At 39.5% G+C, this 10,825-nt stretch overlaps 1 long non-coding RNA gene and 2 pseudogenes across 3 annotated transcripts; 1 reads left to right on the top strand and 2 right to left on the bottom strand.

Moving 5' to 3' along the window:
• Nucleotides 1–2,417: 2,417 nt before the first annotated feature.
• On the bottom strand, nt 2,418–4,548 carry LOC147477991 (UDP-glycosyltransferase 76B1-like; annotated as a pseudogene). The gene is made up of 2 exons (XR_015207957.1): nt 3,711–4,548; nt 2,418–3,453 (listed from the first exon to the last, which is right to left on the bottom strand). The product of XR_015207957.1 is annotated as a UDP-glycosyltransferase 76B1-like (transcript).
• On the top strand, nt 3,421–7,328 carry LOC147477990 (uncharacterized). Its single transcript, XR_015207960.1, has 2 exons — nt 3,421–3,559; nt 3,675–7,328. It is a non-coding gene; the product is annotated as an uncharacterized LOC147477990 (long non-coding RNA).
• Nucleotides 5,929–7,331, bottom strand: LOC147477989 (UDP-glycosyltransferase 76B1-like; annotated as a pseudogene). Its single transcript, XR_015207958.1, has 2 exons — nt 6,641–7,331; nt 5,929–6,553 (listed from the first exon to the last, which is right to left on the bottom strand). The product of XR_015207958.1 is annotated as a UDP-glycosyltransferase 76B1-like (transcript).
• Between the last annotated feature and the right edge of the window lie 3,494 nt (nt 7,332–10,825).

Below are 10,825 nucleotides of genomic sequence, written 5' to 3'. Positions count from 1 at the left end.
CTCACTCTCAATCTCTCAGATCATATTCTAGTAGCACATAGAATGAACAATGCATACCCCCATGCATATAAAAGAATAAATGCTTTAATTCATTCAATGTGTGCCTATACCATAATGCAAGACATATATTGTATACTAAATCACAAAGTTGGACATGGTTAGGTCACATATTATGACCTTAGACAAAGCACAAATGGTCATGTAAATAATCAATAGCTTCGTAAAACCGATGTCTATGAATTAGCCAACACACCACTCATAGAATTGCTAGAAATTAGATCGTACTCTATTTTAAGAGAAAAAATAGGAATTTGAGGCAGAAACATTGGAATCAAGACCCAATCTGAGCACTTTTGAATGCACTTGTGATCCTAGTTTAATACAGGACAACCTTTGCACATGAACTTAACATGTTAGTAACATAAACTTTGACGGAATTAAGTCATCACTCTTCCTCATACTACCAAAGTTTACCAATGCTCCCTCAAAGCATCCATTATGTTCAAGACCATATATCATTCCAGGAGATTAAATCTTTCGCACTCACTTCACTAGCTAAAAAACTGTTGAAAGCGTCCTCAATAGAACCACTTTTAGCATACATGTTAACAAGCCCATTTCTAATTGAAACCTTAACATCATTTAACCAATTTCTAATTACTGAATCTCTCTCCTTTCTTCTGAATCATAATTTAAAAGAACCACATAAAAATCATAATGTATCCTAACCAAGTCCCTTGGCTCTCGACAAATTTCAAATTTATGTTGCGTCTACTCATCCGTTCATTGAGCTCCCAACTCTCTAAAAATAATATTTGCCGTGTTAAACAACTCAAACCTGGCAAATGCATTAACCAATGCACCAACAACAACATATAAGTCACTTAACTAATACCTCATAAAAAACCTGGCCAGCAAATTCCCACTAGAATAAATCGTTGTTACTAAACCACCAAAAGTTGACTCAAAAGCAGAACTAACATTGCCTCGTTGAGAATAAACAGAAATCATCAAATCTCAAGATATTCTAACCTATATCTCAGCCAAAACCTGGCGAGCAAATTCAGTAGATTCCACATAACACATTATCCCCACACCAAAGAACGTTCACTCCACTAACTAGATTAAACAAATTTTGTTAAGCTGATACTATCCACGCATTAGTTGAAATATAAATTATTGATTACACCATCTTGACTTCTTGAGTTTGATCATCTTGAGTTTGATTTTGTAGTAGGACATGTACGGTATCCTGAAATTGCTTTTTGAAATTTTATTTTTCGCACTCACAAGGATTTCAATCTTAGTCCTGAAATTGCTCACGAGATTTCGCTGAGTCTTTGCACAATGAGCGCTAGTGAGCAGTTTGCTACATTGCACTATTGCAGCATTGCTATCCATGATATTTCAGTAGCTACTTGCCTGGTCCATTTGATTCCGTGGCATCCCACTGTTCAGTTCCGTGGGGGCATGTCTTTTCTTTGAGGACTGAATGAAATCAAATCAAATCATTGTGAGACCCAAGTTTCATCCTTCAGCGAAACTTCATTTGTTTTTATGGCGCGGTATCGGCACCCCATAAACCGGAATAAACTCCTTTGCTAAAAAGTAAAACAATAATAGTTATTTTTATATCTTTTACACCTTATATGTATATAATTCTATGGCACGCTAGATTGCCGCGGAGATCTCATATCCCATGACAGTGCGATTGTCGCGAGATCAAGACAATCCATGGGAAGCAGATTCTCCGAGATCTCATATCCCATGGCAAGGCAAATTCGCGTACATATTTTTTTATGTTTTTTTTTTTTCACTTCAAATTTCATAGATTTAACACACATACGTATGGATACAAATAATTTTTTTCTTTAAAATTTCTTTATACACTCCAAAAACAACAACACCAAAATCGTGACAAAAAATATACAATCGAGCCATAATTTTACTATCTCATGCAAGAAATATTTTCATATGTTATAAGAAAATTTTGTAATCAAATTAATGAAGAATTTTTGATAATTAACACAAACAAAGACTCCATTTTAGTAAACAAAATCATCTCAAGCGACAACTAACTTTTTACGGTGGCTATTAATTTTTTAAAAAATGACCCACTTACAACCACCTTCCGTAGGATATGAGATTTTGCGGCAGCTGTTTGTTGAGAATTGTGCGATCCTGTGGCAGCTATTTGTTGTGAATTGTGCGATCTTGCAGCACATGTTTGTTGTGAATTGTGCGATCCCGCGACAGCTATTTGCCGTTAGTGTTTTTGTGCATTTAATGGAGGATACTAATACTGTTGAATTGGTCAAAGTGGTACTAGTCCCATTTACGGGGTGCCAATACCGCGGCCTTTTTTTTTTTATCAGAAGTCCATGCCTTTAATCAGTTTCTAACATACAGTACAAATATTTTTCTCTAGCAAGAAAATCAAAATATCGAGGATTTTAGCTTAATCTTCATGCAGATAATAAAGGAGTACATAAGCATATAGCTAATTAGCTATCTTGAGGTCACTATTGCGTGAGAAGATGTAGTCTATCAAGTTCTGCAGTGACTGGAAAGAAGAGCCCCCTTCTCTTTGACAAAGCTCTGCCATCTCCTTGAGATCCTTGGCCCTCACCATCAGTTCTTCCCTCTCTTTGTTATTCTCTTGCATCATTAACCTTCTTAAAGATCTCTCTATCTCCTCACGCTCCAATCCATTTTCCAGCTGTAATCCCACCCTCCACACCTTACTCACAAACCTGGCGTTCACCTTTTGATCACCAAAACAAGGCCAACATAGCATTGGAACACCTTCACATATACTCTCCAATGTCGAATTCCAACCGCTATGTGTCCAAAACCCTCCTATGGACGGATGGGCTAGTACTTCCTCTTGAGGTGCCCACTTCACAATGCAACCTCTTCCACTCATAAATATTTCATTGAATTTTTGTGGAAGGAGTTCAGTGAACTTGTCATCTTCGTTTTTGTCCTTGTCGTCGTCTGACCTGCAGCTACCGACGACCGATCCTGGTCGTATCACCCACAAGAAGGATTGTTCGCTATTGGCAAGTCCCATAGCTATCTCCACCAATTGAGCTTCACTAATAGTGGCTGCACTACCGAAGCTAATATAGACGACAGATGAAGGAGGTTGTTTATTGAGCCAAGAAATGCAACTCTGGTCTTGTGTCAATAAGCTACTAGAAGAAGCTGGACCGAATTTTTTGAACGGGCCGATTGGGAAAATTGGCACTGCGAATTCTTGACTAAGTAATTGGAAAGCCGATTGGTCTAGAGACTCAAAGGAGTTCACAATCAATCCAGCTGAAGCTTTTGTTTGTTTAACCATGTCAGCAACCAACTGATAAAATGCCTCCAAGTTGTGAGTTTTGACCACTGGGAGGTCTTTGACTTTAAGGGGTGGAAGTTCCCGTACTGGTGCCTCCAGTTCAGATTCTAGTCACAGTAAAATAAACAAAGCTAGACGTGTTTTTACATGTGAAATATGATAATCCATTAAGAACAAGAGGAGGAGAACTACATAGTACTTGGAACTAACACGGTAATTTTATTTATTTTTATTTTTGATAGAGTATGCTATGTTGATCAATGATTTAGCAAAAATATTAGATGAATATAATTATATAAGAGTGCTTTCATCAACTATCACACAACAGGGTTCATGTTGTTGGGCAGAAAAGGGAGGGACTGACCTGTAATGGGAAAATAACCTTTTTCGCGAAGAACAGGGAAGGCAGCAAAACAACATAGCTCATGGGACTACTAGTCCTTAAGCCAATGCATGGGAGCTGAAGACTATCAGCAACAGGTTGAGTGAAATGCATGCTGGAATCAGAAATGATGCAAGCAACAGGTGGTTCATGTTGTTGGGATAAAATCTTGTTAACTAAGCAATCTCTGAAAGGGTTAACACAGCTAAGGTTAAGAAGAGTGGCGAAAGCTATAAGATCTTCGGTGGAGGACTTCCTTTGAGACTGAGACAAACCATCTGAAATGGGCAAGAAGGTGAAGTTTGGGTAGTTAGAAGGGTTGGGAGAGTTGAAGTGAATATGAATTATGGTTATTGATAAAGCCCCCTTAGAGTGGGAGTGAAGGATAGTAGCTAGTTGAAGCATAGGGTTTATGTGGCCTTGTAATGGGCTGGGGAATAGTACCAAGCGACGACGATGCTGCTGCTCAGCCATTATATTGAATGAATGTGTATGAGCGTAATCGTTCTTGCTTGGTATTTATATAGGTTTGCTAAGAGAAGGATGCTGATCAGTTTAATAACTGCTCAACTATCAACAATGCCCCGCAATTCAAAGGAAGCATGGACGGAGTGTAGTTTTTTAACGGCCCAAGTGGGACCGACAGACGAACCACAACTACATCATGCATTACGTAATTCCAGCATTATTTAAGTTATGGTTTGTGTTCGTCTTAATGTGAGCCTGTGAGTTCAATGCATAATGAACATATGGAAGCTAAAGTCTCGAGATGTCTCTGTTCTAGGAGATAGTGCGGTCGCCATTGGTGTCTGAGATGACAGCCTCTGATTAAACAAATTTTGTTAAGCCGCCATCAGGGCCGGCTCTGGGCTATGTTGTCGAAGCCCTTACACAGGGCCCCCGATATATACCAAATCTAAAGGCCCCCATTAAGCTCTAAAAAGATTGTTAAAAGCCTAAACAAAAACCCATTCTCATATAAAGAAAATGAAACGAAGGCCCCATTTTGTGGACCTTGCATTTGGCCCTTTGAAACTCAGGGCTGCCCTGGCTGCCATCAACACATTAGTTGAAATATAAATGAGTGCATGACTTTGATTTTGTTGTAGGACATACAACCTGAAATTGCTTTTGGAAATTTTATTTATTTTTCGCACTCACAAGGATTCCATTCATCGTCCTGAAATTGCTCACCAAGATTTCGCCCAGTCTTTGCACAATGAGTGCTAGTGAACAGTTTGGTGTTTGCTATTCCAAGCCCTGATATTTCACTACTTGCCTAGTGTTTTTGATTGAGATATGTAATTCCGTGGCATCCCACTGTTCAGTACCGTGGGGCATGTAACCCCGTGTCCCCATTGAGGACTGAACGAAACCAAGTAACTGAGAAAGGAATAGCAGCATGTGTGAGACACTGAGACCACTAAGTTTCAGCCTGTAGCGGAACTTACCACTTTTTATGATTAGGGATTCAGGGGCCCTATTATCAGTTTCTAACATATTGGCTGATACAACTCAAGAATAGCAATAACCAGGTACTATTTGGTTTTGAGCTGTTGTAAGTTGTAACATACAATTATCAAGAATTTAAATTTAAATAAAATATTTTACAATTGTAAGATGAATAGCAAGAACCAAGTAGTACAGAGTAAAGACTTCAAAATCAAGAAAATACTTCCAGTCTTCAACAACATAGGACATTCTATTTCAGGTAGATAATCAAGATTCATAACAGACCAAAAGTTTCAACAATCCAAGCTAAAGAATAAAAAAAATGAATTCAACAAATATTTTCTCTTTAGCAAGAAAATCAAAAGATCAAGGAACTTTAGCTTAATTTTCATGCTGATAATAAAGAAGAATATAGGCATATAGCTAATTAGCTATCTTGAGGTCACTATTACGTGAGAAGATGTAGTCCATCAAGTTCTGTAGTGACTGGAAAGAAGACCCCCCTTCTTTTTGACAAAGCTCTGCCATCTCCTTTAGATCCTTGACCCTCACCATCATTTCTTCCCTCTCTTTGTTATTCTCTTGGACCATTAACCTTTTTAAAGATCTCTCTATATCCCCACGCTGCAACCCATTTTCCAGCTGGTATCCCACCCTCCACACCTGACTCACAAATCTGGCGTTCACCATTTGATCACCAAAACAAGGCCAACATAGCATTGGAACCCCTTCACATATACCCTCCAGTGTCGAATTCCAACCGCAATGTGTCCAAAAGACTCCTATTGACGGATGGGCTAGTACTTCTTGTTGTGGAGCCCATTTCACAATGCAACCTCTTCCCCTCATAATCATCTCATTTAACTTCTGTGGAAGAAGTTTAGTCAAGTAGCTTTCTTCATTTTGTCTTTGTCGTCGTCTGACTTGTCAATGATGAATCCTGATCGTAGTACCAACAAGAAGGATTGCTCGCTATTGACAAGTCCCATAGCTATCTCCACCAATTTGGCTTTTACTAATAGAGGCTATGCTACCAAAGCTAACGTAGACGACAGAGGAAGGAGCTTGTTTGTTGAGCCAAGAAATGCAAGTCTGGTCTGGTGTCATTAAGCTACTACTAGAAGAAGCTGAGCTGAATTTATGGAACGGGCCGACTGCGAAGATCGGTACTGCAAATGTTTTATTGAGTAATTCTAAAGCCAATTTGTCAAGAGACTCAAAGGTGTTCACAATCAATCCAGATGAAGCTTTCGTTTGGTTAGTCATGTCCGCGGCCAACTGGAAAAATACCTCTGAGTTGTAACTTTTGATCACTGGAAGGTCTTTGAGTTTGAGGTGTGGAATCTCTGGTACTGGTGCCTCCAATTCAGATTCTAGTCACATTAAAATAAACAAATACATGTTTTAATATTGGAAACATATATGGTCCATATTGTTGAGCAGGAAAGGGAGAGACTAACCTCTAACGGGAACATAACCTTTTTGGCGAAGATCTGGAAAGGCAGCAAAACCAACAAAGCTCATGGGACTACTAGTCCTTAAGACAATCCTTGGAAGCTGAAGACTATCAGCAACGAGTTGAGTGAAATGCATGGTTGCATCAGATATGAGGCAAGCAACTGGTGGTTCATGTTTTTGGGACAAGATCTTGTTAACCAAGCAATCTCTAAAAGGCTCAACACATTTGTGGTTAAGAATAGTGAGAAAAGCACTAACATCTTTGGTGGAGGACTCTATTTCAGATTGTGACAAACCATCTGTAATGCTCAAGAAGTTGAAGTCTGGGTAGTTAGAAGGGTTGGGAGAGTTGAACTGAGCATGAACTATGGTTATTGATAAGGCTCCTTTAGAGTGGGAGTGAAGGATACTAACTAGTTGAAGCATGGGGTTTATGTGGCCTTGTAATGGGCAGGGGAATATCACCAATCGACGACGCTGCAGCTGCTGATCCATTTTACTGAATGCGAGTTAGTGTAATTGATTCTTGTACAGTATCTCCACTACTTATAACAGTATCTCTATCTCTACTACTTAATATCGACTGTGTGTCGGTTCTATCGGTTTATAATTTTTTGACACTTCACATGTTAAGTCATTTGAGCCCGTCAATCAAAACAAAAATCAATAAATATATCAAAATTTGTATGGCATTTGTTATTTACATACCCTAATATTGTGTTGGGCAAACCCAAAAAAAAAAAAAATTATTACAAGTGTCATTGGTCCCAAAAAGTCTAAAAAAATAATTATTCTGAGTGTGCATATTGGTCTTAAAATTGAATTCGAAAACTCCAAACTTAAACGATCCTGGGTAGTTAGTTTTATCAGACAAACCCCGACGATATCGGGCCACACCGTTTGATTAAGTTTCCTCCAATGATATGACCACATTGTTTGGACTAAGTTTCAAACGATTTGGCACACCGTTTGGGGAAAGTCCAAACGATGTCTTACACCGGCCAAGAAATTTAGAAACAAAACTTTATATTTTTTTCAAAGTTCAAATCTTAAACGGTGTGGCCATATCGTTTGGACTAAGTTTTCAACAATATAACTACACCGTTTGGACTAAGTCCCAAACGGTGTGGCGAAGTCGTTTGGACTAAGTCTACAACGATATGACCACACCGTTTAGACTAAGTCTTCAACGATATGACCACACCGTTTGGGATTTGAACTTTGAAAAAATATAAAGTTTTGTTTTTTGACCTCTTGACCGGTGTGGATACATTGTTTGGACTAAGTCCCAAACGGTGTGGCCCGTCGTTTGTTAGATTCTAATCCGAAGCGGTGTGGCCATATCGTTAGAGACTTAGTCCAAATGACTTGGTCACACCGTTTGGACTAAGTCCCAAACGACTTTGCCATATTGTTGGGTTTGCACAATGACGTTTAACCTTGGAGTTTTTGAATTCACTTTTTTAAGACCAATAACACACTTATAATAATTGGTTTTTTTTTTTGGGTTTTTTTGAGACCAATGACACGTTTGTAATAATTGTTTTTTTTTTAGGTCTACCCAACCCAATATGGGGTCTCTCACTAATAGGACTCATTTGTTTTTTATGTCCGTTTTGTCTTATATCAAATAAAGAGACTGTTATGAGAGAGAGACCTCACCTAAGACCCTACCTACGTGGCCTGCAGAGTGACCCACTAATATATGGAAAGAAGGACATAGTGCAAACTTCAGTTACTTCAGCACTATGCACGTGTATTTGGCTAGTCTATTTATAAGGGTGTCGACTACACGCACTGCTCTATTAATTGGCAACCATGTAGTACATTAATAGATGGACGTAACCACGAGGTCGGATGGATCATGGATACTGAAGGAGTATAATGCTGAATGTTCTTATGGCCCAGCCCACACGGTACACCACATGACACAATCAAACACTTCCAAGATCGAAATCATTTATGTTTTCTCTTCTTTGTTAGTGCCTTGTGGTACCAAATACTCACCTTTTTAAACAATTGGTCTAGGCGGCCGTGTGGTACCAACGTTGACTCACCACATGACACCAGATTAGTTGGCCTCAAATCCCTCAATAGGCCTATTAATCTTGGGTCAAACTGTTTTGAGAGATTTTGTTGTCTTCGACTCTTTTTCTTATTCGAAGTAGCTACTTGCAAGCCTCAACTGCAATACCACACATCATTACTGCCAAGTGGACAAGTGGTAGGTATCAATAATACACAATGATTGCAAGGTAGTAGCTGTCGTTTGGGATAGACCAGCTACTAACACCGGTAGGACAATCCGTAAAATGTTATTTGTAAGAAAAATGCTAGCGAGCTATCCCTCTAGCGGGCAGCATCGTGATACCTATCTACAAACAAACTTATTGACTTGATGACCTGTTTAGAAAGATGCTAATTTAATGGGAAAAATAAATCAGGTAAATTCTATATATTCCAAAACAGAAAGAAGAAAAGGTAGCTTCTTCTTCAACGTCCTGACTGAAATTTTCCCAGTCTTTTTATTGTAATGCCATGTAAATTCTAATTGTAATGCCATGTAAATATAGTGACATGTTTCTGACTGGTTTTGGGATATCGAAACTCTCTTCTATTACTAAGAGCATCTCTAGGTGGATACTAAAGAAATGCTTTGGTGGCTGTAAAGTAGCGTTTTAATTTCCTTCACATGCAAAGAAGGTAGGAGGATGGAATGAGAATTGGATGGGAGAAAAAGTTTATACCGAGTTTGTTGTTAAGCGAACTGTCTACGTACCTTCTCTTGATTCTAAGGGGAGAGAAGAATCAGGTCTCACATAGTTCATATAGGTGGTATTTATAGACATTGAAAAGTCTAGATCCCCGAGACTCGTGTACTGTCATGTACATATGTAGGGTGGAGATTGAGTATGAGTGTTAGGTTGGTTTTGGTTGGAATTGTGTGATGATTGGGAGTGGGTGCAGTAGTCCATATATCACGGTGATTAGAAGTACAGGTATGGCTACTGTGATGATTGCATCTGGATAAAGAATGATGTCCTTATTCGAAGTGTTCTGCTTTAGGTCGTTCATTCGCCTTGAGGTATTCTTGAGCGAGATGAAGTGTACCACCTACATGAAGCGAGCTGCTCACGAATCGATCTTGGAGGTCGGTGTCATGAGTTCGCTACGATCTCTGCTTATGCTTAACGCGTGCTTAATATTCTTCAATGAGAATATTACTCCCTTACATAACCCCCTCTCAGTAGATTGTGTTGTACATTAAAGCGATCTGCTGAGAGAAAACGACCGTACGTGTTGAGCATGAGTGGAACAGCGGGCTAGCGTGAAGGGAACTGACTGCTTCGCCATAAAGGTCGAGTCGTATGGTATAACGACTTGATGTGAAGTGGAGGTTGGCACGTGATAGAATCATAGCAGTTGGCAAGGAAACGTGTTGCCGCATTTTCCGAAATCTTGAAAAGACAGGTCCTTGAGACACTTGTGTGGGCTAGGGCGTAGGTTGTAATAATAACTTCTTGGGAACTGAACGGGTGGTTGCACAAAATCAAATTTGGGGGAACTGAAAAGCTATTTTCTGTTTTCTTCTTTAGCAAAACCGCAAGCTAGGGTTCTTCAGGTGAGTGCTCTCGCTACCGCTATTTTTCCATTTTTAGTTTTCTTTCTGCTTGGGCAAGTGTTGTGTGTCTAATAAGTAGGTCGGTGTCAATTTTGTTGTTTTAGGTTTGGTTATTTGATAAAAAGAAAATGCAAAAATGTCTGACTCTGACGATACACGATCGGAAGAGGTTCATGAAGTATCTTTAAATTGTGGTGAATATGAGGAAGATATCGAAAAGTCAGTGAGTCTTGAAAGTCGTTCTAAGTATGGTGAGGTTGAAGTTAGGGAAGATGAGGGTGGTATATGATCTGGCTCTGAGGGTGCGGTGGCTAGCACGTTAGGTCGTGATGAGGGGTCGTCCTCAAGTGGGTTGCCCCCTAGGACGGTGGATCGGCTTGCAGCGAGTGTGTTCCCCGAACTGAGGGATAGATATACCTGACCTGGAGATATACGAACCAGGGTCGAGTGAAAATGTGCAGAGTAAGGAATACAACCCGCCGAATGGTGGGGTGATAATCTGTGAGGGTCAGTTGAGAGCGCATATGCAACTACCGTTCTCAAAGATGGTTTGTGACTTTTTAGC

The sequence above is a fragment of the Coptis chinensis genome, chromosome 9 (assembly GCF_015680905.1).
Source record: "Coptis chinensis isolate HL-2020 chromosome 9, ASM1568090v1, whole genome shotgun sequence".
Taxonomy (NCBI): domain Eukaryota; kingdom Viridiplantae; phylum Streptophyta; class Magnoliopsida; order Ranunculales; family Ranunculaceae; genus Coptis; species Coptis chinensis.
The sequence above is the reverse complement of the archived record's forward strand: the minus strand, read 5'-3'. Positions and strand labels throughout refer to the sequence as shown.